The sequence below is a fragment of the Oryctolagus cuniculus genome, chromosome 14 (assembly GCF_964237555.1).
Source record: "Oryctolagus cuniculus chromosome 14, mOryCun1.1, whole genome shotgun sequence".
Taxonomy (NCBI): domain Eukaryota; kingdom Metazoa; phylum Chordata; class Mammalia; order Lagomorpha; family Leporidae; genus Oryctolagus; species Oryctolagus cuniculus.
Genome location: NC_091445.1, coordinates 16,017,420 through 16,043,969, shown reverse-complemented (window position 1 = coordinate 16,043,969; position 26,550 = coordinate 16,017,420). Strand labels below are relative to the sequence as shown.

The 26,550-nt window shown below is 45.2% G+C and overlaps 1 long non-coding RNA gene and 1 pseudogene across 3 annotated transcripts in view; one reads left to right on the top strand and one right to left on the bottom strand.

Moving 5' to 3' along the window:
• Nucleotides 1–26,550, top strand: part of LOC103349547 (uncharacterized) — a 569,252-nt gene that overhangs the window by 13,386 nt on the left and 529,316 nt on the right. The window lies entirely within an intron of this gene.
• On the bottom strand, nt 2,076–8,322 carry LOC103349569 (elongation factor 2 pseudogene; annotated as a pseudogene).

Sequence of the window (26,550 nt, the reverse complement as noted above, 5' to 3'; positions counted from 1 at the left end):
TTTGACAGGCAGAGTTACAGAGAGAGAGGAGAGTGAGAGAGCATCCATCTGCTGGTTCCCTCCCCAGGTCTGAACCAGGATGAAGCCAGGAGTCAGAAGCTTCATTTGGGTCTCACCCATGGGTGGCAAAGGCCCAAACACTTGGACTATCAGTTGCTTCTGTGGCCCCTGGCTCCTCTGGCTCCCTGACAGAGGAATTTTGCTAACAGACTAGCATGTTTGTTGGTTTGTAGTTTACAGTTGATCTACGAGGATGCGTCCAAGTGAACTGGATACTTTTATGTAGTCTGGTCTGCTGGGCTTTCTGTTGCTGTCTTGTCACCAGGTCAGCCCTGTTGTTTGCACGGATGCCCAGTCTGCCTCTGTGGCCCTGCCTGCTCTCCGCACAGGGGTGGGACGTTGAGGGAGCAGCTCCCATCGCTTGCTCATCAATAGAATAGCAGTCACTCTTCTCTCTGGGTGCTCTTTATGCACCAGGGGCTGAGCTAAGTGCTTTATGTCTATTATCTCAATTAATTATCTCCTTGAAGCATTTAATGTAGGCACCACGGGCTGCAGAGCCCGTGTGTTTTGTAAGTCCTGGGGATCCCAGTCCAGATCGCTCAGACTTCAAATCCTGAACTATGAACCTCTACCCTGCACTGCATCCCAAGAGAAATTCCTGGTGCCTGGTGTGTGCGTGGGGGGCAGATCACAGATCTGGGCATAGTCCAGATTCATTACTTTTAATATTCCCAGCAGCAAACTGTCCAACAGATAAAACCCAGCAAATTACAGCTGTTTTGAGAATGGGGGAAGGGCCTAGCAATTGGGAGAAAGCAAAGTTGGAAAGAAACCAATGTGAGTCACACCTTTCGCCTTTACCTCATGCTTTCTGTTTTAAAAACTGTTTTATTTAAACACGGCCTGACACCGTGTGATAAATCAAAGCCTGATGTAATTGACCCAGAATTGATCCCCAAATGTCTTTTGGGGGAACATGCTTTAACTCTGCTTGTTGATTCTGAGGAATAATTGCCACCCTAAAAAGGTAATTACATGTGCCACTGCTGATATGCATAATGGGCTCAGGAAGCGCGTTCTGCCCCGAAGGGAGGAGAATCCTGCTTGTGCGCTTGGGGTCTGCTCCGAGGACTGGGTCGGGTGCCGCAGATGACTTTGGAACTCTTCCCTGTTCCTGTCGATATCCCCGAGCTGGGAATGAGTGTGTACGTGGGTAAGGCTGAGGTCAGGGTAAGGAAGGGGGTGGTTTGTCAAAAGCCGTGTGTGGAGATGAAATGGTAGTGAGTCCTCGTCCTTCATTTCTTCTGGGTCGGCATCATTTCTTCTGGCCCGATGACAAGACTGTTTTCTTGTTAATGAGTTTTCATCTCCTTCCATCAAGGGCTGCTTCCTTTGTGGAAACGCAGAGTGAGAAACCTTCTCCATCACCTCCTCCCCAACGCCCTGGTTCCAATCGCTCCTTTTAAGCTAAGGTGGTAGCCCGCGTGCTTTCTGGTAAACATAAATGGAATTTAAACCACAAATGGCCAATTAAAGCCCTTCATGCCTTTTTCCTTTTAGCCATAAGACAGTGGTTATCCTAAGTAAATACAACAAAAAGGCTATTCTGTGGTAGTCTAACCCTAGCAACCTAGTTTTTTCTTTCCTCTTTTTAAAATCAAAGCCTTAAAAAAAACCCGAAGTGTCATGACTTTTTGTAGCGCTACACAATGGGAGAAATACATATGTATTCCAATATGGAACCGGGCATTGTTTGGGGCCGCGGCAATTCACCCTGGGCTATTCTCTGCCGCGGTGTCCAGCAAATTGCATGACCTGCCTGTTAGGCTTGACAACAGTGTTTTACCTAACAAAGGCCTCTGCAGCGCCGAGCAGCAGTGGAATGTCAGAATGAGCACATTTCACACACAGATGTGCAGCCATAATAGCCTCTAAGAAGATGCATGTGGCAGGGGCACAGGCTGGGGGCAGGGGGCCCGGGGTGTGGAGGCTGGGCGGGCAGCGGGGCAGCCCACCGTTAGCAGTAGGGACATGGCCCCGCTGACCACGTTTAATCAGCCCTCAGTAAACAATTCAACATTTTCACTGTTCTCTAAAAACTAATAAAGAGAAACAAGCACTTTTCATTCATCTTGAAGTAATTTTCTGTCAGGTTGGAGCCCCTTGCGGCCTCCAGCTTGTGCAGTGCTAGCTGTGTGATACAACAACTATTGCAATTTATTTTACAAACTCTGGTCATTCACATGTCAGTTAGCGTTCACCAAGCCGGCATCTGAAATTGTGCAGTTAACGAGTTTTACAACATTTCTATCAAGAGAAACTGTTTAGCATAACTGACTCTTAAGGAGTTATTATACCTCTAAAAATCCATTTTAAGGGGCATTATTTAAATAAAATAGAAAAACGGTTCACTGCCTTTTAAAGGGGCTACAAAAAAAGTCCATCAGCTCCAGCGCAGTAATCCTCAGCTTAAAGCACTCTTGAGAGCACTTCTGGGAATTGTCAGCATAATGAAATGTTTTGTGAAATGTCCAGATAGATTCCTCTCCTCAACTATTTTACTGCACCATATTTATTTTCCTTCCAGTTTTTAAAGAAGTGAATTACTTTTTGAGAGGATGACTCTACATTGTGTAGATTAACTGGGTGCATTATTACCGAGGTTGTAGCTAGCACAAGTGATAGTTCTGTTTGCATCGGCAGAGAGCAAGGAAAGAGAAGGCTTTTCTTCTCCCTTAGTGCTTTGGCTCCCAAAGGGTTAAGTCACGGTGAGGCTTCTCGAGGTTTGCATTTTTCTTGGGCCATGCTTTTCTCAAACTTCTATACAACTTTGGCACACAATGGCACCTGTAAGTATTTTCTATAGACTTTAAGATATGGACTGTTTTCTTACCTTAACAAATTCATGTATACATTGACCCATGCCCATCATTTGAATAGGGCCTATTTCAATAGGAGATGCTATGGAACCTTCTAGTTAACTGAGATGGCCAAGAACCCCAAACCAATTAGCGGCCAGCGTCCATCAAGGCAGCACTGTCTGGCACAGCAGCAAGTTCATTTAACAGAGCACACTACCCAACAGGAGACAAAGCCACACTTGTAATGTAAATAACTTAGGGTTCTTTCCACGATGAGCGAGACCAGGAGAGAAATCATGTTCTGCTGTAGCAAGAGAGATTCTGCATCCTTCAGAGGCGTGTCTATAACACTGCACATTTCCTCTTGGCCACAAACAGTCTCCTAATTTCTTAGACTGATGTTTGTGCACACGACTTTAATTTTCTGAGGGAGATGGGCAGGTGTTCTTGTGCCTGTTAGTTGTGTCTGCCCATAAGAAGCACAGTAACATCCATGAACCAAATACAATTTGACATAATTCATGCCTTTATTACCTCCTACAGAACGATATTATTTCATGCTGGCACGTTAATGTTTCTAGCACAATACTGTCATTCCTGGAAATTTTTCCTTCTGAAGTTCAAATGTTGAAGAATGAGTTTTAAAACTCTTTAAGTGCCTTAGATGTGGGGCAAATGCAACTTATGCCAAGATCCATTTCTTTAGTCCCTTTTTTTTGATAGTTATTGGCACTGCATATAATGGGCAAAGATCATATATGAAAACTCTTACCTCTTCTTGGCTAATGAACTTATTCTTATTTCTAGCTTTGCAAATAATTTTTTAGTCAACATATCATCCCATAGTTTGCCGCCATTTGTTCCCTGAATAACGTGGAATCAGGAAATGTTGATCAAATGATGTTTCAGTAATTGTAATTTGTTGAAGCACTTAGATTTTTCCTGATGGAATGTACAAAATGTACATTTTGACAAAATTAGGCATGGATTTCAAAACTTCTTTGCACTGAAACAAGCTTACCTTTTAACTCCACTTTTTTTTTGACATGTTCTCATATTCATTCCCAACTGATACCATAACAAATTACCATAACTAGTGGTTTAAAACAACACACATTTATTATCTGTAGGTCAGAGGCCTCACTGGGCTATCTCATCTGTCTACAGAGCTGCATTCCTTCTGGAGTCTCCAGAGGAGATTTATTTCCTTATCTTGGCTTCTGAAGGCCACCTGCTTTCTTTGGTTTGTGGCCCCCTCCTCCTTCTTCAAAACTAGCAGCGATGAGAGGAATCCTTCTCATGTGGCTTCTATGCGATCTTCTTCTGTCACCACATGTTGCAGTTGATTTCTCAACAATGTTGCAGTGGATTCGTTTCTGAGAGGAGGAGTGCGGTGGGGCAAGAGGCGCGGAGTCACCACACAGACTCTGAGTCCAGCTGGAAATTTTTTTTAAGTTTATTTATTTATTTGACAGGCAGAGCTAGAGAGAGAGAGAGAGGGATATTTTTCATCTGCTAGTTCACTCCCCAAATAGACACAACAGCCAGAGCTGGGCTGCTCCGGAGCCAGCAGCTTCTTTGGGGTCTCCCACGTGGGTGCAGGGGCCCAAGCACTTGGGCCCTCTTCCACTGTTTTCCCACGCCATTAGCAGAGATCTGGATCAGAAGTGGAGCGGCTGAGATTTGAATGGGTATGCACATGGGATGCCGGCACCACAGGCAGCAGCTTTACCTGCTATGCCACAGCGCCGGCCCACTGTTCCCTTTTCAAGACTCCTGTGATGATACTGAGCAGACCCTGAAAACCCAGATAACGTCCTCATTCAAAGTGCATACCCTGGCCCAGCGCCACAGCTCACTAGGCTAATCCTCCGCCTTGCGGCGCCAGCACACCGGGTTCTAGTCCCGGTCGGGGCGCCAGATTCTGTCCCGGTTGCCCCTCTTCCAGGCCAGCTCTCTGCTGTGGCCCCGGAGTACAGTGGAGGATGGCCCAAGTGCTTGGGCCCTGCACCCCATGGGAGACCAGGATAACTACCTGGCTCCTGCCTTCGGATCAGCGCGATGCGCCTGCCGCAGCAGCCATTGGAGGGTGAACCAACGGCAAAGGAAGACCTTTCTCCGTCTCTCTCTCTCTCACTGTCCACTCTGCCTGTCTGCAAAGTCCCCTTTGCCGTGGGAGGTACCATACTTCCAGGCTCTGGAGATTAGGACATGGACATTTTAGGGGAACTATTAGTCTGCTTCTCAGATGGAGTTTTTGAGATTTCTTTACATTAATATCTGGAGGTTTAGCTGACCCCATAGGCGGGCTGTTGACCCTGTAAACCTCTTCATGCGGTCCTCCTAGAATTTTGCGCACATCTGCGTTTCCCCCTGAAGAAAGGAGAGAGAAGTGTTGGGCGTTCCCCACTCCTCCGCCACCGGCCAGTGAATCCTTGCGCAGAGGGCGCATCCGCTGCCCCGAGTCCGAAATAAATATGGCGCCAGACGGCCTCGAGCGTTACGGTGGAGCGACGGCACTGCGCATGCCCCAGTGCCTCTCGGGAGAAGCGGCCCCGAGGGGGCAGCCTCCAGGGGCATCGCGTGGGCGAGCCGGGTCAGAGGGTGGGGCCGCCGGAGCCACCGCCTACAACTAGTCCCGGAAGTCGGCTTTTGCGCTTGCGCGGCGGGCCGCCACCTGGCTGGGGCGGCTGCTGTTGTCAAAGAGGTCTCCGTGCAGGATCAGCAAGCGGTCGAACATGCACTGCGGGAAGGCCTGGCCGCCCGTGTTGGACCCCAAGTTGGCGGTGAAGCCAAAGGTCTCGTTTACGGGGAGGCAAGCCTTCGTCACAAACAATGGGTGTGCGCGCCAGCTGGGACTCCCCGAACGGGGCCTTGCTCCGTGTTCAGGACGCTGTAGATGCCCCCGACCACGTGCTCAGGACTCTGCATCTCCACAAGGTCGATGGGCTGCGTGAGGCGGGGCTGGGCCGTCCGCATGCTGGTGTAGAGGCTGCGCCCCCGCGGTGGATGGCGTCTGCGTGCAGTGTCCTGTGCACCTCGAAGCGCACGCCCGATGTATTCTCTCACACAGCGCACCCTGCTTGGTGGCCCGCTGGAAGCCAGCCGCCACGCTGCCTTTGATCTCGTTGAGGTACTGCAGCCCTTTGGTGACGGAGGTGAGGATGTTGTGCCCGGTCCATCGGGCCCAGAGCACCAGATCTTGCGGGCCTCGGCCATGTCCTGGAGACCCGGAGAGGCACAGCACGCTAGACTCCTCGCTCACCGCCTCCCGGGATGGAGATGCAGGTGTTGTCCACCTCCAGGTCCCTGAGGGAGAGCTCCAGGTGCACCTCACCGGCACCCTCTGTGATGCACTGCTCGGGCAGGTCGGCCGGGTTCTTGGCCTCCACGGCCACCCTGATGACGGGGCTCACGCTGAACTTCATCAGCAGCACGGTTGCCAGTGTTCACCAGGAACTGGTCGACGCCCACCAGGCCCGTGATGTTGCAGCAAGGCGCGTCCTCCTCGTGGTGGCCCATCATCAGGATCTTGCTGTGGATCGGCTTCAGGTAGAGATGCCCCTTCTTATCTGGAGTGTAGTTGGGCCTGTGACCCTGACCTTCAGGTGGATGGACGCCAGCCCCCAAAACAGGTTGGAAGGCAGAGAAGCACCCTTTGTCAGAGGTTGGTATGGTTTTGGAGATGTACATCATGAGGGGCCCTTTGGGGCCACAGTCTTTAATGCCCATGGCGGCCTCATCGTGGGGGGAGGGCCCTCATACAGGAGTTTGCAGTGGTACTTACGGGCGGTGACAGGCGAAGGCAGGTGGATGGTGATCATCTGCAACAGGGTGTCCCCGGCTGGCAGCCAGCAGCGCATCACGGTCTTCAGCAAGGGCTTACCCTCCTCGTCCTTGTCCTCACTGTCCAACAGAGCATAAATCTTAATATATGGACAGACATATGTCACACACACACACACACACACACACACACACACGGAGAGAGGGAGAGGGAGAGGGAGAGAGAGATCCTTCATCTACTGGCTTGCTCTTCAAATTCTTGTAATAGTGATGGGCCAGGCCAAAGCCATGATCCAGGAGCCTCATCCTGATCTTCCTCGTGGGTGGCAGGGATGAAAGTACTTGGGTTGTCATCAGCTGTTTCTCAAGCAGGTTAGCAGGAAACTGGATCAAAAGTGGAGTTGGGACTCAAACCAGGTTCTGTGATACGGGATGCAGGTGGTCCAAGTGGCAGCTTAACTCCCCTGCACTTTAACACCTGCCTCTATGCTCTACTAATATTTATATTTTTTACTGCTGGTAGAGCTTCATGTATTTCTAGCATATAAAGAAAAACATATCAATGTTTTCTTGCACCCAGTGTATCAGCATGTGTGCCCCTTGGGCTATATGCACCTGGTTTTGGGGAAGAAGGAGGTAGAGGATGAAGCTTGGATTAACTTGTGTAAATGGCCTTCTTTGAGACAGAGCATCTAGGAGAGGCAGGCACTGCAGAAACTTTTGGGAGTCCCTGATAGTTTTTGGAAGCAAGGAAGAATAGTTACTTATTTTCTTTGCATAAATTGACCTTTGTAGTTAGAGAGCATATGGAGTGTATCATGCCCAAAACTTTCCTGAAAGTTGATAGCTGCAAATCATAGAGTTATTAAACAAATGCCATTTTCTAAAAGATTAATTTTTAATTAGAAAGCCTCCAAGTATGAGTGAGTTACCTGTCTAGAATAAGGCCACATCTCATCAGATTGACTACTTATATTGGTGCACTTGAAATTATAAAGAAGCAAATTGCTCAAGGACCATCCTAAGCACTGCTAGCGAGGTTCTTGTGAAACTGAACTGAGAGGAAAGGTGATTCTGTTAAGCTCACTTTCGATTACATTTTTCAACTTGGAGAAAAACATCGATATTATCTCAGCCACCCATTATCATGTGGCATGGAAGCCCATTACAGCAGAGGAAACCCAGAAACCATAACACAAGCCGACTCCAAGCCCCTCGTGTTAAAACCGAGGTGTTTTCAGAGCAAGCACCCTCGCAGATGGGCTCTTGCTAAGCCATGCTGACACACCTCTGAAATCAAAAAGAGCTCCTGCCAGGTGAATGAAAGCAGGTTGCCACAAAAATGTACATCAATTACGGAACAAGTCAATGAGGGTTTGCCAACTGCCGCAAGTGTCCCGGAGGCAGTCTGGGCAGTGTATTTTTATTCGCTTTGCCCCAGGCCACTTGCATCTGTTCCTGCAAAGTGGACAGGCAGTCTTCTTACATCCTTCACTGAGAGTTTCCATCAGTGGTCTCAAAATGGTGCTAATAACATGTCAATGATCGCTGCTCACGGAAGCTCAGCATCACAGCTAAAAGCCCCCCGTGGAAACCCAATCCGGGGGTTAGCAGCAATAGGGAATCTGTTTTATTTGCATTTAATTTGTACCTTCACACTATTATCGCCCATGTTTTAGTTTCAGGAAATGTGGTCTCAGGCTATTATAACCGCATTTCATGCTGCTGTTGCACTGTTATTTGATCTCTATGGTTGGAAATGACTTACTGAAAAATAAAGCTAGCATACTTTATTTTAATTATACCAGTGCAGTGTCTAAATAAAAAATGTACTTTATATTTAATGTGGAGCACAGATTAACAGTTTTATGGGACATAAAATCTATCTATATCATTTTCTATTTACACATCAGTTATATATCTTTCTCGCAACAAAACAAATGCCTATCGTGTTAGAACAAGGAAGGAGAGCGTCGAAGTTACAATCACATGGGCAGTAAATAACATCTTAATTGGTCTGGAATGCTGGAGTTTGATTTTTTTTCCGCCTGGCTTTTATTTATTGATTTCTATAGCTTATTTATCTTTCCAGTGATTTGTATGAGTCTGTCTGCTTTCCTCAATAAGCCAATCCATGGTGGTTTTATATTGCAAATCCCATCTGGGGAAATGGTCTAGAGAGGGAAGTGCAGCGGCTCCTGGAAAACCCATTATTTAAAGGCTCTTGTAGAGGGAAGGATAACTTCTCAGTTTTTATACTTTGTCTTCTGGAAAAAAAAAAGGGAAGAAGAAGTGCAGCTATTATGAAGTTACCACCCAATGTATGTCCCAACAATTCTTTACTCTCCACTTGTTTGGCAGCAATAAGAAAACAAAGGAGGATTTAGTGTACACTGGGAAATGTCTTTGAAATGTTCCCGTACGTGATTTAGCTCCAAGTGAGGAAAGCAGACAGGAATGGATTGTATATGTCTCATACATCATATGTAAACCCTGGGTTTTCTTCTTCTATATGCATTTCCACAACTCCGTTCCTAATATCTTTTTTAAATAGCACTTTAGGATAAACTACACTTCAAATGACACATCACACTCCATAGTGCTGTTGAGAACCAGCAAATGTAACCATTCTCAGGGAAGCTGGTTGGCAGAAAACCCAGCACTTTTTCTTGTATGTAGATATCCACGGCTGAAGTCAGCCCTACAAAATTAGTGACTTTTTTTCCCTCCTGAATCAATGATCCCTTTGTTCTTCATCAAATTGGCACTTCCAGTGTCTGTTGGGACTCTATTTGGTTATCAGGATCTCACAGAATATTAGGGGAGTGTGCTGAAAGAGTTGCTCTGTTGATAGCTGAGGGGAAAACGAGTTTACAGACGGCACTGCTATCCTTATGCCATGCAAGTGTTGCTTTGCACAGTGATTCTGTAAGCATATTCTAAAGCAGAGATTCTGATATCCTGTCACCACCCTAATGTAACCTTAACTGCCTTGAAATGAGCTAATGAAAATTTTGGGCTGGCCTTTTAGGAAACGTATTTGCATTTGACATAATTAGCGGAAGGCAGATCTCACTACATCCAGGGGAAATCTCAAGACAACTGCTTTGTCGACTATTAGTGCCTAATTTCTGAATGTCAAACCCTGTACATCTTAATTTCTAGAGAATAAGCTCAATTGAACTTGCTCCCCAGTTATGCAAAAACTGCTCAGATAAAACCAAGTGGACACCAATGTAATGAATGTGGTTATTAAATTGTTTCAATTGAAAGAACCCTATTCTTTCACCATCATAATGGAAACAATTTATCCCCACTGATCGGCCTGTCTCTCTCTCTCTCTCTCTCACTCTCTCTCTCTGAGCTCTCTTTGATCTTGAAGCATATTGCAGTGGTGTGTCCTATTGAAAAGCGAAACTGGGGCAATTTTAATGCTTTTGTACCTTACCAGTGCTCTATTTTTTCACTGTTTAAAAATAGCTGTTAATTATAAGTGCAGTTTAAATGTCTCAAGTGACCCAGAAATGCAGGTTGGAATGAGACAGATTGTGTGTCTCCTATAAAACAGATGTACTTTCACAGAGCATTCTGTATTCAGCCTTCCCTCTGTAGCCTCCTCTTGGTTATTTCCATCAGGTACTGAGCTGGTCTAGTACTGTGCTACAAAATTCCACACATTTGTACAGGGGGAAAGAAAAGCAGATGTATTATTATTAATTTGTATATGTGTGTGTGTCAGTCACGACTACGTGTGCGAATGTGGTGTGGTTGACGCTACATATCAGAACAGAGGCCGCTGCTTGCCAGGAAGACCATGTAATTTGGATCTCTTGGGTCAGGGGGCTCTGTGAAAGGAACATGGTGGTGGTGAGCAAATCCTCTGGGATCCTTCTTGAACCTGAGTCAGCAGTGCCCAAGGTCAAATTAACCAGCTGGTTCTCAAAGATTTTTGACTCTTTGCTGGTTTCAGAAATTTGTGTCTTTTAGGTCTCTGATACACTAGACCCTGGACAAAGTGACATGGCTGGTGATGCCTCAAGGACTGATGCTTTCATAATAAGCTGTGTGCTGACTCAAGAAAACTCATGTTAGCGATTTATTCTGCTGCCATCTGAACAGATCTGGTATTTACCAAGTCGTATGAGTTTCTGAACAGGAGGTCTGAAGATACGCTGATTAAACAGTTTCAAGAAGTGATTTCCAAATCCAGTTTGGAATAAAGTGCATTCCAGCAGTCTGATGATCTTACCCAGGTCCCTTAACATCTTTGGGACACAGCCTAAAGCCTCCTGAGTTTGAAGGTGGGCAGTGAGGGAATTTGCCACTCATCCCCTTCTTCCACTTGGATTCAGATCTCCTGGTTGGAGCTCCCTACCCAGTAGAATGGAACCATGTCTCAGAAAGGGGAGGGCAGTTTACCGGCACTGACTATCTGCTTCCAACTTGAAGTGCCCAACAGGAGTTCCTCATTACCATTGCTATTGAACATAGAAAGATGTGGGCTTAGGGACCAATTTTTCAAGTTCTTTCTAGAAAACTCATAGACATTTTAGTCAAGTTCTAAATGCATTCACTGATAGAACACTGTTCATGGCTAATTTTCCATTTAAACAGTAATTTTAACTTTGGTGATTGGTTGAATCAGCCATTGTAATTTGCTTAGTAAGATTTATTCCAGTTAGTATTTAGAATCTTGTAAGTGACAGTTCAAGACACTTGGACCGTGGTATAATTCCAAGTATCTTTAGAAAGAGAGAAAGGTATGTCATCAGGCAATTGTAAGAGAATCTCTATGTCACAGAGAGATGTTGAAAACAAAGAGAACTTCTTCATACCCTACAGATACATTACAATTACTGTGATACAATTCTATTGGTACTGGAAGAAGAATAATACATTTATTGGTAGGAAACTAATAATACTACTTCTGGGCTGGCATTGTGGTAACAGTGGGTAGAGCTTATGAGCACCAGTTCGGGTCCCAGCTGCTCCACTTCTGATCCAGCTCCCTGCTAATGTGCCTGGGAAGGCAGTGGAGGATAGCCCAAGTATTTGGGCCCCAGCACTCATCTGGGAGACCCAGATGGAGTTCTGGGCTTTGGCTGTTTGAAGAGTGAACCAGTGGATGTTGCTGCAGGTGTCAGAGGAGGGGTGGGAGCTCAATCAGCTATTCAGGAGGAGTGACAGGTGAGGGGATATGAGGCAGGCTTAGTCAAGGTGAGAGCTGACTTCTGGCAGGCAGGTGCTGAGATCTGATGTGTATGGGTTTGCTTCATTCTCCAGGCCTTGACTTAATTCTCTGGTTTGTTCTCCTGACTTACTCGTAGTCCTCATTCTGACACCCTTAGAAATTCCCTAGTCCTAACCAAGTTCAAGCCTTCTCAACAGGCCATCCAATACAAAGGCAGGGCTAAACACCATGCTTCGGGTGATTGTGGGTGGTCCTAATTCTCTTCCCTTATTTGTGCTCTATACACCGATCCATGATTATTTTTGAGGGAGCTGCATTCCAATTCTGGATTCTCTTTTATCTCATAGCTCTAAGACGTGTCAGTAGCCTATACTTCATGCCTATGCATCAGAGTTGCACTTGGCTGCTCTGTGAAAATGGATAGCAAGACCCAAATGATTATTATTCCTAATTCTTCTATTCACTGTTTATAGAAAGGAAGGAATTTGCATTTTACACCATAGGAAAAAAAGAAAGAGAGGAACTTTTTTTTTTTTTTTGACAGGCAGAGTTAGTGAGAGAGACAGAGAAAGGTCTTCCTTTTCCTTTGGTTCACCCCCCAAATGACCGCTATGTCCAGCGTGCTGCGCTGATCCGAAGCTGGGAGCCAGGTGCTTCCTCCTAGTCTCCCATGCGGGTGCAGGGCCCAAGCACTTGGGCCATCCTCCACTGCACTCCTGGGCCACAGCAGAGAGCTGGACTGGAAGAGGAGCAACCGGGACAGAATCCGGCACCCCAACCGGGACTAGAACCCAGGGTGCTGGTGCTGCAGGCAGAGGATTAGCCTAGTGAGCTGAGGCACCGGCTGAGAGGAACTTTTTCATTGTCTTCCTTTCCAACATTTCTCACTGGGACAAGGTATTGCCTTTTTTTTTAAAAAAAAAAAAAAAAGTATTTATTTACTTTAAAGTCAGAGTTGGGGGCCAGGGAAAGGTATCTTACATCTACTGGTTCACTCCCCAAATGGCTGCAACAGCCAGGGCGGAGCCAGGCTGAAGCCAGGAGCCAGGAGCCAGGAGCTTCTTCCAGGTCTCCCATGTGGTTGCAGGAACCCAAGCACTTGGGCCAGCCTCTGCTGCTTTCCCAGGTGCATTGGCAGGAAGCAGGATCAGAATTAGAACAGCTGGCAATCGAATTGGTGCTCACATGGGATGCCAGCATTATAGGCAGCGGCTTTACTGGCCTCAGGGTGTTGCTTGCTGATTGGACACTTTTTTTTTTTAAGATTTTATTTATTTATTTGAGAGGTAGAGTTACAGACAGTGAGAGGAAGAGACAAAGAGAAAAGTCTTCCTTCCATTGGTTTACTCTCCAAATAGTTGCAACGGCTGGAGCTGTGCTGATCCAGAGCCAGGAGCCAGAGCTTCTTCCCAGTCTCCCATGTGGGTGCAGGGGCCCAAGCACTTGGACCACCTTCCACTGCTTTCCCAGGCCATAGCAGAGAGCCGGATTGGAAGAGGAGCAGCCGGGACTAGAAATGGCACCCATATGGGATGCTGGCTTCACAGGTGGAGGATTAACCTACCGCACCACAGCACCAGCCCCTGGTTGCTTTGTTTGGTCTCTCCCTTTCTAGCTCCCATTTTCCCCTGCAGAAAGCGTGTTTTGTTTCCTCTTGCTATGAACTAAGAACTGTGGTTGAATGTTATTTGATCCCTGACTTTAAACCATCAAATCATAAGTTAAGAGTACTAGGAGGGTGTAAATTAAATCAACTGTGATGCTTAGAGGTGGGGCCTAGTGGGAGGTCCCCAGATCATGGGACCAACAGAAAGGATGTGGTTTTCCTGAACACCTGAGTTGAGCCCAGGCTCTCTGCTTCCTGGCCATCACGTGATGCTCCGTCCCCTGCTCGAGCTCCCCCATTGCCATCCACCACCCTCACCAGAGGACAAACCAATTGGGCTGCCCAGTCTTGGACTTGAACTTCCAAAACTGTGAGCTAAATTAACCTTTTATTTCTCTTTGTAAATTTTATTGCTTCAGGTAGTTTGTTGTGGTAACGAAAAGTGACTGTACACTCAGCTCATGGGAATAGAATGTATTCTTGTGGGGAAATTTTTCCTTTTTGGAGAGATACATTAACAGCAACTCCAAGCCATATTTTCTACTTGTTTTTTTTTTTTTTTTTTTTTTTTTTTTGACAGGCAGAGTGGACAGTGAGAGAGAGAGACAGAGAGAAAGGTCTTCCTTTTTTCCGTTGGTTCACCCCACCCCCTCCAGTGGCTGCTGTGGTCGGCGCGCTGCGGCTGGCGCACCGAGCTGATCCGAAGCCAGGAGCCAGGTGCTTCTCCTGGTCTCCCATGTGTGTGCAGGGCCCAAGGACCTGGGTCATCCTTCACTGCCTTCCCGGGCCACAGCGGAGAGCTGGCCTGGAAGAGGAGCAACCGGGACAGAATCTGGCTCCCCAACCAGGACTAGAACCCGGTGTGCCGGTGCCGCAGGTGGAGAATTAGCCTATTGAGCCATGGCGCCAGCCAACTTGTTTGTTTTTCAAGATTAAAACTGACATTGATGTGATCCTTGGATCTTCTTTCTTTTCTTAAAAAAGATTTATTTATGTATTTAATGGGAAGGCAGAGTCAGTCTCTGTCTCTGTCTCTCTCTCTCATCTTCCACATGCTGGTCATTCCCCATTATCAGCTAGATTTGAGGCAGGCCAAAGTCAGGAGCCAGGAATTCCATCCTCATCTCCCACATGGGTGGCAGGCTATCCATTGGCTTGGTCATCACATGCTACGTTCCCAGGGAGCTGGATTGGATTGGAAGTGCAGTAGCTGGGACTTTAACTGGCATTGCAATATGGAATGGCAATGTTGCAAGTGTCAGCTTAACCCACTATGCCCAGTGCTGGCTCCAGCATCTTACTTCTTAATTGGTCCACACTTAAGGTGAGAGGAAACAAGATCAATAAACTTCGCCACCTATCTGGTGTTCTGATGCCTTCAGGGCTGTGAGGTTTGGAAATAACATGTGAAGTGCCTACTCTGTGCCCAGAGAACAGTGGTCATTTAATAAACAGATGTTAATTATGATGAACATTGCAAGGATCGTGGCCCTCAATGATCACAGGTTTTCATCCATTGATGTAGAACAGCACACTCTTGCATGACCCATCCTTCCTGCTGTATTTCCCACTACAGCTGTTTCCTTTCCGTGCTGTCCATACTCTTTGTCATTGATGGATGCAGAGCACTTGCTTGGGTCTTCCCAGGGCTCTCTGACTATTTTAGGATTGTTTAGATATGCAGAAGAGCAAAACATGGAAGACAATTCTGCCCTTGAACTTAGCAATAGGAGGGGAGGTTTGTAAGAGTCCCACAGGTCTCAGCCTCCCTCCACTTCCTTCTCACCTGGGCCCCAGCCCAGCTCACAGGACTGATCCCAGCTCTGGTGGGAAGAAAATTAAAATGTTTCGTTAACTTGGCATTGATTTCCTTCAGGCAGCCAGGCCTATTCTGCCTGAAAACCCACCACACAGCATAGATTCTCTGTCTTCCTAGGCCACGGCTTCACCTGTTCCGTGGCCCCATCATACTGATTGTCTTTCTGCCCCACTGACCCTCTCCCGACAGGAGCTCTGCCCTCTGCTACTTCCCCTCCTGCTCTCCAAGACTTCCCCACTGTGCTTGTTTCTGAGCAAGAGCCCCATGCTGACCTCGTTCTGCTCCTGCCTGACTTGCACCTCTCTCCATCACAGTCTGCCCGTCTTCCTCTATCCCTTACAGCAAACGACAGGTCCAGGCACCTGCCCCCTTCCGTTATCTGCCTAAACCCTGCACTTTCTTCTGCTCTCACTTCCCCTGTCTCTTCTTATCCCCCACGCCGTGCCACCACCCTGGCTTCCTCACAGAGCACTGCACCCCAGCTTCACACTTGCTGTTCTCTCCCCCTTGAATACTGTGCTTCCAGAAGGTTCCACACTCACAGCATCATGCCATCAAGACTCTTCCAACTCCACCTTCCCAGAGAGGTTTTCCATGACGTCCCTGCACTGTCACTGTTTGTCATGCTGTGTCTCAGCTTGTATGAATGCCATCATGTATAATATTTAGTTATCCCACTTATTGTGAACAGTCCTGTGTTTCACTGCATAACTATTTTTAAAAAAGATTTATTTATTTTATTTATTTAAAAGACAGTGTTACATACACACACACACACACACACACACAGAGGGAGGGAGAGAGAGATCTTCCATAGACTGGTTCACTCCCTAAATGACCCCAATGTCAGGGGCTGGGCCAAGCTAAAGTGAGGAGCCTGGAACCCCATCTGGGTCTCCCACATGGGGGGCAGGGGCCCAAGTACTTTGGTCAACTTCTGATGCTTACCCAGGTGCACTAACAGGGAGCTGAATCAGAAGTGAAGAAGCCGGGACACAAACTCAGTGCCATTTGAGATGCTAGCGTTGCAGGTGGTGACTAAACCCACTGCTCCAAAATACTGGCCCCTCACGCATGACTATTAGTGTGCATGATTTCAGTATGCATCACCAGATGCTCTATAAAATATTCAGTATCTGTATTATTTTAACTTCTGTTTATGTTTTGAATACATCTGGCCCCCAAAGTTTCAAGGGACAGAACACAGATCATCAGTTTCAATCTTTTGTCTTTCATTACCTTCCAAAGAGGGCAGTGAGGTAGAGAGAAGTAAGGAAGTTAGAAAAATCAGCACAAGGGTGAGAGTAGCATGGCAGAGGAGACGGAGAGGTGGATGGACAGCAGCCTTTATGAGTAATTTTGGAGTATGCTAAGAAGATTTTTTTAAGGACATGAGTCTTGCTGCACGGTATGGATTGCAATTCCCTTGTGCTGCTAACTCCAAAGATCTTCAGTAAAAATTATCTGCTATGGTTTGGGTGTGTGTCCTAAAGTCTCACATGCTGGAAGATTGGTTGCCAGTGTTATGGCATTGAGAGGTGTTGAGTCTTAAGAAGTTGGCTCTAGGGGAAGGTGAATGGGTTATGAGGGCTTCACTTTCAGAAGGGAGTAATGTGGTTCTCACAGGACTAGATGGTTCTCTCGAGTGGGTTGCTGTAAAGCGAGGTCACTCCGTGCACTTGGCTCCTGTGCCTGTGGCAGTTCCCTTTGTTCTTCTCTGCCATGTTGACACAGCCAGGAAAGTGCTCTCTAGGTGCTGACCACGTGCTGGTTGGACTTTAAAGCCAGAATTGTGAACCCAGTACCTTTTCCTTAGGAAGTCTCTAGCCACAGGTGTTTTGTTTTAGCAGCACAAAACAGATCAACACACTACTGTTATTTTTTTAATGGGTCTACATACTTTGCTTTTTACTTTAGATGCATCACTGTGCTGAAATTGAGTTTAAGGCACCCAGTGCCTTTCTGACTTCATGAACATTCCTAAGAAATTGCATATCTGGTTTATACTGACTTGTAAGAAGTTCAGTGTATTCCTGTTCTTTTCAGAGTTAAACAGCGTGGATAGGTCCTCACCAGAATATTAAGGTAACTGTTTAAATAACTATGAGATCAAATAAATTAATACATATAGCGTAACAGGTTGATGTTGAATTTGCATTGGTGTGCAGATGTTATCTGTTAAGCAATTACATTTAGGTAGTCTTTTTGCTTGGAACTTTCACATATGTCAAATTCTGAATTCTAAAGGAAAGTGTGTTGATAAATTATTTCCATGTAATTTTTTTCCAATTAAAAATGGTGGCAAAATGCGTGTAACATAAAATTTGTGATCTTAACTATTTTAAGTGTGTAGGTAAACAGTATTAAGTACATTCACATTGTGGTGGAATCACCACCACCCATTTCCACAATTCTTTTCATCTTGTAAAACTGAAACTCTACCTGTTAATACATTTCCAGACTTTCCTTGCCTCTGGCGACCACCTAACTTACGTTTCTACTAAAGAACATCACACAAGTGGAATCACAAGTGCCTTTTTGTGACTGGCTTTTTTCCCTCATTATTATGTTCTCAAGGTCATCTGTGTTGTTCAGTGTATGTCATAATATCTCCATGTTTTAATCAAATGTTAGCATATTTCCCTATTCCCTAGATGTTTTTAAGAATGAAAACAAACATATATATTTGCTGTTGTTGTACAGTGGTTGATTTCCTATAGTGAGATATCAAGATGATTGAAGTTATCATTTTTCTCCTGGACATTGTGCAAAATGTTAACATGGGCATAATGCAGTTTATCTGAGTTGATGGGGAAATGTTCTGAAGGATCACATTTCAAATTTTCTCACTGGCTGCTGTGACCAGGGTCTACCTTTGCATTGCTTTGTGTATCTCCAGGACTTTACAGAGTGGTGGGGAGAAACTAGGGAGTCCTGCTCCTCCAAGGGCTGTTTCTGCCCTGCCCTGGAGCAGACTGTGCCTGCCTGTGGGTGAGAGTAAGACTGGAGGGAGCATGCTAAGAGAATAAGACTCCCCCCCAGCCAGTGAGTCCAAACCATGTGGGTGGAGGAACTAAAATGAAAAAAAAAAAAAGAGAGAGAGAGAGAGAGAAAATCAGAGGTTCTGAAGCCAGTGGTGTCTTGGTAATATTAGATAACTGTTCTAAATTAACTTTAGTTGATATATTGGAAAAACATGCAGATTTGATACACCAGTGGCAGGCACAGTATGGTTAATTTATATAATGTGACAAGAAAACTAGCATTTGGAAACAAATTGGTAATTATCAAAGTAATTTTTGCATCTCCTTTCACTCTGTCTTGGGGAATTAGCTTTTGGATATTGCCTAGGTAACAATATTTCAATTTCATTCAAAATGATCACTATTATGATAGTAAAGATCAAATTTCATTAAATCTAGACACATAGTACTTTTCATTTTAAAAACTCAAAATCTTTCCTCTTTCTTAAAGGAATACCCAATACTGTGTGTTCTAAAAGGATAGTCAACAACAAAATCTCTTCCACAAGCTTGATAGATACTCAGTGATTACACTAAGATACTAAGTACCTGCTGTGTGCCAGGCGCTGTGCAAGGGACTCTCAGTGTGTTCTGTTAATCCTCACTACAGCACCAAGACAGTGGGATTAGGAAGCCCATTTTATAGAAGTGGAGCTTCAGGTTCAGAGAGGGTAAGGATGTGCTCAAAGTCACCAGATAGCAGCATGCAGGATTTGAACATGGTTGTACCTGACTGCCCAGTGCTTTGGAAGCTTCCACAGTGCCATGCTGCTTTCTCGCTCCCCCAAACGACAATAGCTCCAAAAAGGCATTGATGTGTTGTGTGCGTTCCAGGGGGAAAAATAGTCTGCATCCAGATGATGACAGAAAATGACAACCCACAAAATGTTCCAACAACTTGTAAAATTTGAGTGATATTAGGCTTCACAAGAGTTAGCATGACTAACAGATACCTTGTAAAAGTTGCAGACATCATTTGTAAGCTTTACTTATTTTTAAGCTAAAAGAGTTACATATTTCCTTTAGAATCTTAATTAGACTTTTTCAGATTGTGTGTATTCTTGTGAGAGTGAACCAGATTGGAAATCTGAAGTTGGGTCAGTGAGAATGCTTTTCTTCATGTAAAAACTAGCAGTGTTTCAGAATAAATATTAGAGCAGTGAGTTTTCACGCACAAATGATCAGGGACGTGTCGTCCCTTTGCTGTCACCTCTAATGTCATACTGGGGGCAAGGAGTGTGTCATTTGAAAACAAAGCTTGATTTTGTTCCAAAGCAAAGCTTGATTCAATGTTAATAACAATATTTAATTTGTTCTGAATTTTATAGAGTGTTAAGAGAAGGCATGAAATTGTGATACAGAGCAAAGAAGGTCATGGGTTTCAAAAATTTGAAAAACATCTTGCTTGAGAGAACTTGTCATTTCTTGTAGATTGTCTCCTGTCCACTGATTCGCCAGACTGTAGGGACATCAGTATTAGAATTGCTTTTTGAGTGGATCACAGAGAAAAACAGTGCAGCTTACTTATTACAGTAACACAGCTATCTAAGTGTTACTTATTTAAAAGCTGTACAAATTTGGGTGGCATTTGGCCTCATGGTTGAGTTGCTTGTTGTAGTTGTAATGCCCACATCCCATTTTGGAATGGCTGGGTCCAAGTCCTGGCTCCTGTACAGATGGCAGCTTCCTGCTACTGCACTCTAGGAAGAGAGGTAATGGCTCAAGAAGTTGGGTCTCTGCCACTCACATGGAGACCTGGATTGAGTTCCCAACTCCAGGCTTTGATCTGGCCCAGCCCTGACTATTGAAGTCATTTGAGGAGTGAATCAGTAGATGGGAACTGTCTCTGTCTCTTAAAAACATTTAAAAAAATGTTTTTGGGGTCAGCACTGTGGCTCAATGGGTTAAAGCTCCTGGCATGCAGCATCGGCATCCTATATGGACTCTGGTTCGTGTTTTAGCTGCTCTACTTCCAATCCAGCTCCCTGCTAATGCACCTGGGAAAGCAACAGAGGATGGCCCAAGTACTTGGGCCCCTGCAGCCACATGGGAGACCTGGAGGAATATCAAGTCTCCTGGCTTTGGATCAGCTCAGCTCCAGCTATCGTGGGCATTTAGGGAATGAACCAGCGGATGGAAGATTGATTCTCTCTCTCTCTCTCTCTCTGTCTGTCTCTTCCTCTCTCTGTAATTCTTTCAAATAAATAAAATAAATCTTTAAAAAAATGCTTAAATTACTCATTTTTCTTGTAATCAAAAATCAATTTTGAAAACTAAGTACAAGTAACATGAGGGTGCTTCAAAAAGTCTGTGGGAAAATGGCATGAAAGAATAAGTAGATTTTGGTGCAAAAATGTTTTGAAATCCATGCACAGTCTATAAAAATATACATTTCCAAGAATTTCTTGAAGATCCCTCTTAGGCATTGTCGCTCCCCCTCTTCGTGGAGGAACGACACAGGACCCTGCGCTGTTCTTTTGTCTGCTCGGCCCTCCCCGGGTTTGCTGCTGGTTCTTCCCGGGTTGGCTACCGACCCTTCCACCTCCGTGGAAGGGCGGTTCCCCCTGCCACATTCCCCACTTCCGCGGGGGAGCGGCACACCGCCGGCCGGCTCTCTCGGGGGCTGCACAGGTGTTCCCCTTAGATGTTCCTGGTGCATGCCGTCTCTCTCCTCCTTTATAGTCCTCCTCCGCCAATCCTAACTCGGCTGCCCACACGCCGAGTACGCTGCTCTCCTCCAATCAGGAGCAGCTCCTGCTGCCTATTGGTTGAACTGGAGGCAGCTGTGTAGAAGCTGTTTCTCCCTTCTCAGCGCCATATTGTGGGAGAGCAGATGCATAGAATAAGTCTTAATTCCAGTAACTTAGTCTAGTCCGAGTTGCTCCCAGTTGCTCCCCACAGGCATGAATTTCAGTTTTTTAATTTTCACCAAAATGTATGTATCATTTAATTCCATTTAAAAGATTAATGAAACTTCCACTGACTTCTTGAAGTACCTTCATATCTTCTGACCAAAATAAAATAATGTCTGAATCCACTTGAACCATTTGCCTATTTTGACCTTCCTTGAATGCTTCCAGGTCATTTTCATGGTGTTTGGTCAGTTTGGTATTTTCTGTTTGTAATAACCTATGGGTTATAGTCTAGTAAAGCGCAGCCATTCCGTGTCTTCCAGCGATTCATAGCTCCTTCCAGCATAGGCAGTGTTGTCACAACCAGGTATCAAGTATCTGTGTTAGTATACTTGTATACTTGCAGATACTTGCATCTGTGTCCAAGTATCCTGTAATCTTGTGTTAAGTCTTGATATGTACCCACCTTCCTTTTCTCCTGTGGAATTGAGCTGTCTTTTGTAAGGCTGATAAATATCTCCATTGCTAACCTGTCTCACCTAGCTCCAATCTGTTTCCTTCACCATGGACACAGCCTGGCTTTCGAAAGGCACCATGCCTTTCCACTGGCCCATTCAAATGTAAAATGAAATATATTGGAACCATGTGATGTAGGAGGGGGCAAAGGGAAAAAGCCATGTTTTCTGAGTTCCTATTATGTATGCACATTGGCTTCCTTCTATATGTTCTCTTATTTGATTCAGGTATACACTGGAAGCATTCAATCCACTGCCTTTGTATTATGGTAATGATTAGTGTCACTTCGGTCCTGGGCTCTTCCAATGGTTCTTCCTGATCAAAATTTTTATGATCTGGTTTGTGTGTAATTAGGGGAGGGAGGATGTGTTTGTTGTTCTAGTCCTGCTTCATGTTGACAGCTGATGGTTGATTACCACGATGGAAAGCAAGGGTCAGAGGTCTTCAGAGCTGCTTGTGGCTGGGTGTTGATGTGACAGGAGCCATGTGGATGGCATATGGGAGCCCTGAGGTACCCATACCAGCCCTTAGGTTGGTGGGCTATGCCTGCTAACTGATGACACACTAAGCAGACCGGGAGCAAATGAGGCGCTTCAACCACCTGGTCCGCTGAATGTTATCTTAGGACTGCTTAATGTCTTTTCCAGCATTTACTGTCTCCTAAGTCTGCTTTCCACAGCAAATGAGGTTAACCCAGCATTGTGGTCTTGGTCTGGCTGATTGTGATGTGCGAGTCCTAGGAGGCAGGAGAGCAAGATAGAATCATTCTGTGTGCTGAGTCTGGAGAGAGGCTGTCTGGGTGTGAATCCTGTCCTACTATAGGCTACCTTGTGACCTTGGGTAAGTCATTTAACCTCTCAGAGTCTCAGTGCTGTCTAACTGATACAGGGGTCTAAGAAGAGACCTTAGCTCTTCACCACTATCACGAATGACACAGCAGCCCTTTGGACTGGGAAGGTCATGTCCAAAAGACTACTTCAGAGGAAATGATTGGGCTTTGATGTCCTTCACCCCAGGAAGGCAGCAGCGACCGAGACAGGAATTTGGGAAGAATTGGCCAAAATGTACAAGGCCACACCAGATGTCATCTTTGTATTTAGATTCATGTCGCTCCCCGTCTTTGTGGAGGAACGACACTAAACCCTGCATAGGTTTCCTATCCGAGTCACGGCACCATTATGTCACTCCCTGTCTTCGTGGAGGAACGACACAGGACCCTGCGCTGTTCTTCTGTCTGCTTGGCCCTCCCCGGGTTTGCTGCTGGTTCTTCCCGGGTTGGCTGCTGGTCCTTCCCGGGTTGGCTACCGTCCCTTCCACCTCCGTGGAAGGGCGGTTCCCCCTGCCACATTCCCCACTTCCGCGGGGGAGCGGCACACCGCCGGCCGGCTCTCTCGGGGGCTGCACAGGTGTTCCTCTTAGATGTTCCCCTTAGATGTTCCTGGTGCATGCCGTCTCTCTCCTCCTTTATAGTCCTCCTCCGCCAATCCTAACTCGGCTGCCCACACGCCGAGTACGCTGCTCTCCTCCAATCAGGAGCAGCTCCTGCTGTTTATTGGTTGAACTGGAGGCAGCTGGGTAGAAGCTGTTTTCTCCTCTCCCAGCGCCATATTGTGGGAGAGCAGATGCATAGAATAAGTCTTAATTCCAGTAACTCAGTCCAGTCCGGGTTGCTCCCAACAGATTCAGAATCCATTTGGTGGTGGTCAAGCAATTGGTTTTTGGCACAATTCACAATTCCTTGCATTATGCAATGAAAGTGAACCTAAACATAGATTTTCAAGTCATGGTCTGTATGAGAAGAGAAAGGCCTCAGGAAAACAGCGAGGGCAGCACAACGATGGGGTGAGGAAAGTCAGGGGAACTCTGAGGGCCAGCGCGGGTGCTGCAAGAAGCAGGAAGATTCTGCCCAAGCTTTAGCTGGGGGGAATGTGTGGATTTTTCACAAGACGATTAAGCTGGAAAAACTAAAAGGGAAAAGAAAGAGAACCTACAATGCACAAAAATTACAAAGCACAATGCCTGGTATATTCGTTTTATTTTCATGTAATGTTTTAATAATATTTATTTACTGGGAAGGCAGAGTACACATAGAGGGATGTGCACACACACCATTCATGTATATATTCATATATTCTCTATGCCTAGAGAGAGATCTATATCTATATATCTAATTTATATCTGTATCTATATCTATATATCTGTATCTGTATCTATATCTATAGAGAGAGAATGAATGACTCTGTTCTCTGGTTCACTTCCAAAATGACCACAACAGCTGGGGCTGGGCCTGACTATAGCCAGGAGCCTGGAATTCCATCCAGGTCTCCCACATGAGTGGTAGAGGACCAAGTACTTGGGCCATCTTCTGCTGCCTCCCAGGGTGAGCATTAGCAGGGCGTTAGATTAGAAGTGGAGCAGCTGGGACGACTGGTGCTCTGATTGGGGATGAGAACATTGCAAGTGAGAGCTGAACCCACTGTGCCACAGCAAACGGCCCCTTTTTCTTCATTTTTAACCCTAATCCTGAATGCTATGATAGGTTCTCATTCTTCTTGCAACACCTATGGAGATTGTTTCCCTTGCAGGGTGGGGAAACTTTTTTTCCCCAAGGGCCATTTGGATATTTATAGCATCATTTGCAGGTCATACAGAATTACCAACTTAAAAATTAGCCTGCTGTAGATGTATTGAATTTTGCGTCCCACCTGTAGTTGCCTGAGCAAGGCCAGGCCAAATGCTTTCACCAGCCTTGTACAGACCATGGGCCAGATATTCCTCATCCCTGCAAGTCTTCTTCTGTAAGATGTTCTCCATCCTTCCCAAAAGGTCCACATTTTGTTAGATTATTGGAGGACACGGAAAGTATGCTTAACCCTCATTTTAGTCTATTTTGTCACCTCAAATAAGCTCTTTAGAAAAAGTCTGTTTGTTCATTCCTCATTTTTCAGTTATCTTACAGGGGGATGAGCCCCTTGGTTGAAGTGCATCATGAAACCACCATTCAGCAACGGAAGTTTGCATGAAAATCAAAGTTAAATCTCTTGAATGGTCTATTTTTCAAAAGGGAAAGAGAAAAGTCATGTTGGTCTAGGATTTTGTTTTGGACACAGTTGAGAGACAAAGTTATTTTATAGGAGCTGGTTTTATTTGCCATTCTCTTTCCTTAATGTGGCTGTATAATTCATGTTAAGTGTTATTCAAATAAGTACAACTATTTTAAATTTGATAAGCACATAAATCCTTTGAGTGGATGCATATGTGGCATGAAGAATTTCACTGTTGGACAATTCATATCAGGAGAGACAGATCTCATATGATGTCTTCTTATTTCAGTCACAAATCAGATGGGCTTCATGCTGTACTGCAGGGAAGACATGTGCATGCATTATAAATTTGCTCAGATTCTAGAAATTACAACTGGGAACTCCAGGTAGTTTTTAAAACTCTTTCAAATTATTGGCTGCCTGACACCCGAGCTTCTCCAGCTTTCCTGTGTGGAGAAATCACTCAGGGGATCTGGTTAGAATGCAGATTCTGATCAGGCAGATCCGGATGGGGCCTGGGATGCTGTGTTTCCAAAAGGGCTCAGGTGATGCCACTGTAGCTGATCCTGATACACTAAGTAGAGAGACTGGGGCTACCCTCTCCTCTTTGTGATGTCTACCCATTTCTTTTTTCCTTCTTTTCTTTGCTTCTTTCCTCTTTCATTTTAAAATAATTATTTATTTATTTATTTACTTATTTGAAAGGCAGTTATGGGGAGGAGGGGAGAGAGAGAGTGAGAATATTCATCCACTGGTTCATTCCTCAAAGGGCTGCAATGGCCAGGAGCCAGGATTCTATCCAGGCCTCCCAAATGGCTTAACTCCCCGCACCACAAGACTGGCCCCAAATGTCCATCCATTTCAGAAACTCTGTAAGCTTTTCTGTATTCAAAAAGGAGAGGGTAACTGAAGTTGGCTGAGAGAGGCGATGCAGTAAAAAGCCTTAGAAATCCATGTGAGTCTCAGAATAACCTCTTGGGGCACTGTGCTCCTCCGTGCTGTGGCTCTCCCATGGCTCATCATTCCCCATTATCATAACTATTATTGTGCCTTTGCCATTTCTATGCTTTGTTTCTGTTACAAAGGATGAGAAGTGCAGGTGGGTTGTAAAAGCTGGTGATCCAAGGAGGTTCTGAGCTCAGCAAAGGAGAAAGGTGAGGTCTGTGCAGAGAAGATAGATATTAGTCCTGAGATCTGGTGAGATCATTGCAATGTTCCTAAGAAAAAGTGTCTTCTGCTAGTTTTTTTCAAAAAAAATTTTTATTGAAATACAGTATACATACCAAGAAATGCACCTGAGTGTACAGATAAATGAGGTTTTATTTGTCATCTGATCACAATCATAACTAACACCCAGTTAACAACACACTGTTATTCTCTATTCCCTCATTTCTTGTTTTGCAATGTGTGAAATAAGAGTATATTGTCATTTACATCGTATGATTCAGGGAAGCACTGTTTATAACCGTACACTGAACGATACTATATCCACACAATTTTCATACTGTGTGTACATATTAGCTACCACAAATAAGAGAAAACATGATAATTGTCTTTTGGGGTCTGGTTTATTTCACTAAACATAATGTTTTCCAGTTGCATCCATTTTGTTGCAAATGTCAGGATTTCATTCTTTTTATGGGTGAATAATATTCCACCTTGTCCATATACCACATTTTCTTTATCTAGTCACCAGTTGATGGACATCTAGGTTGATTCCATATCCTAGCTATTGTGAATTGAGCTGCTATACTCATGGGAGTGCATGCAGGTTAATTCTTATGTTCCCAGGAGTGGGATAGCTAGGTCATAAGGTAGATCTATTTTTACTTTGCTGAGAAAACTTCAT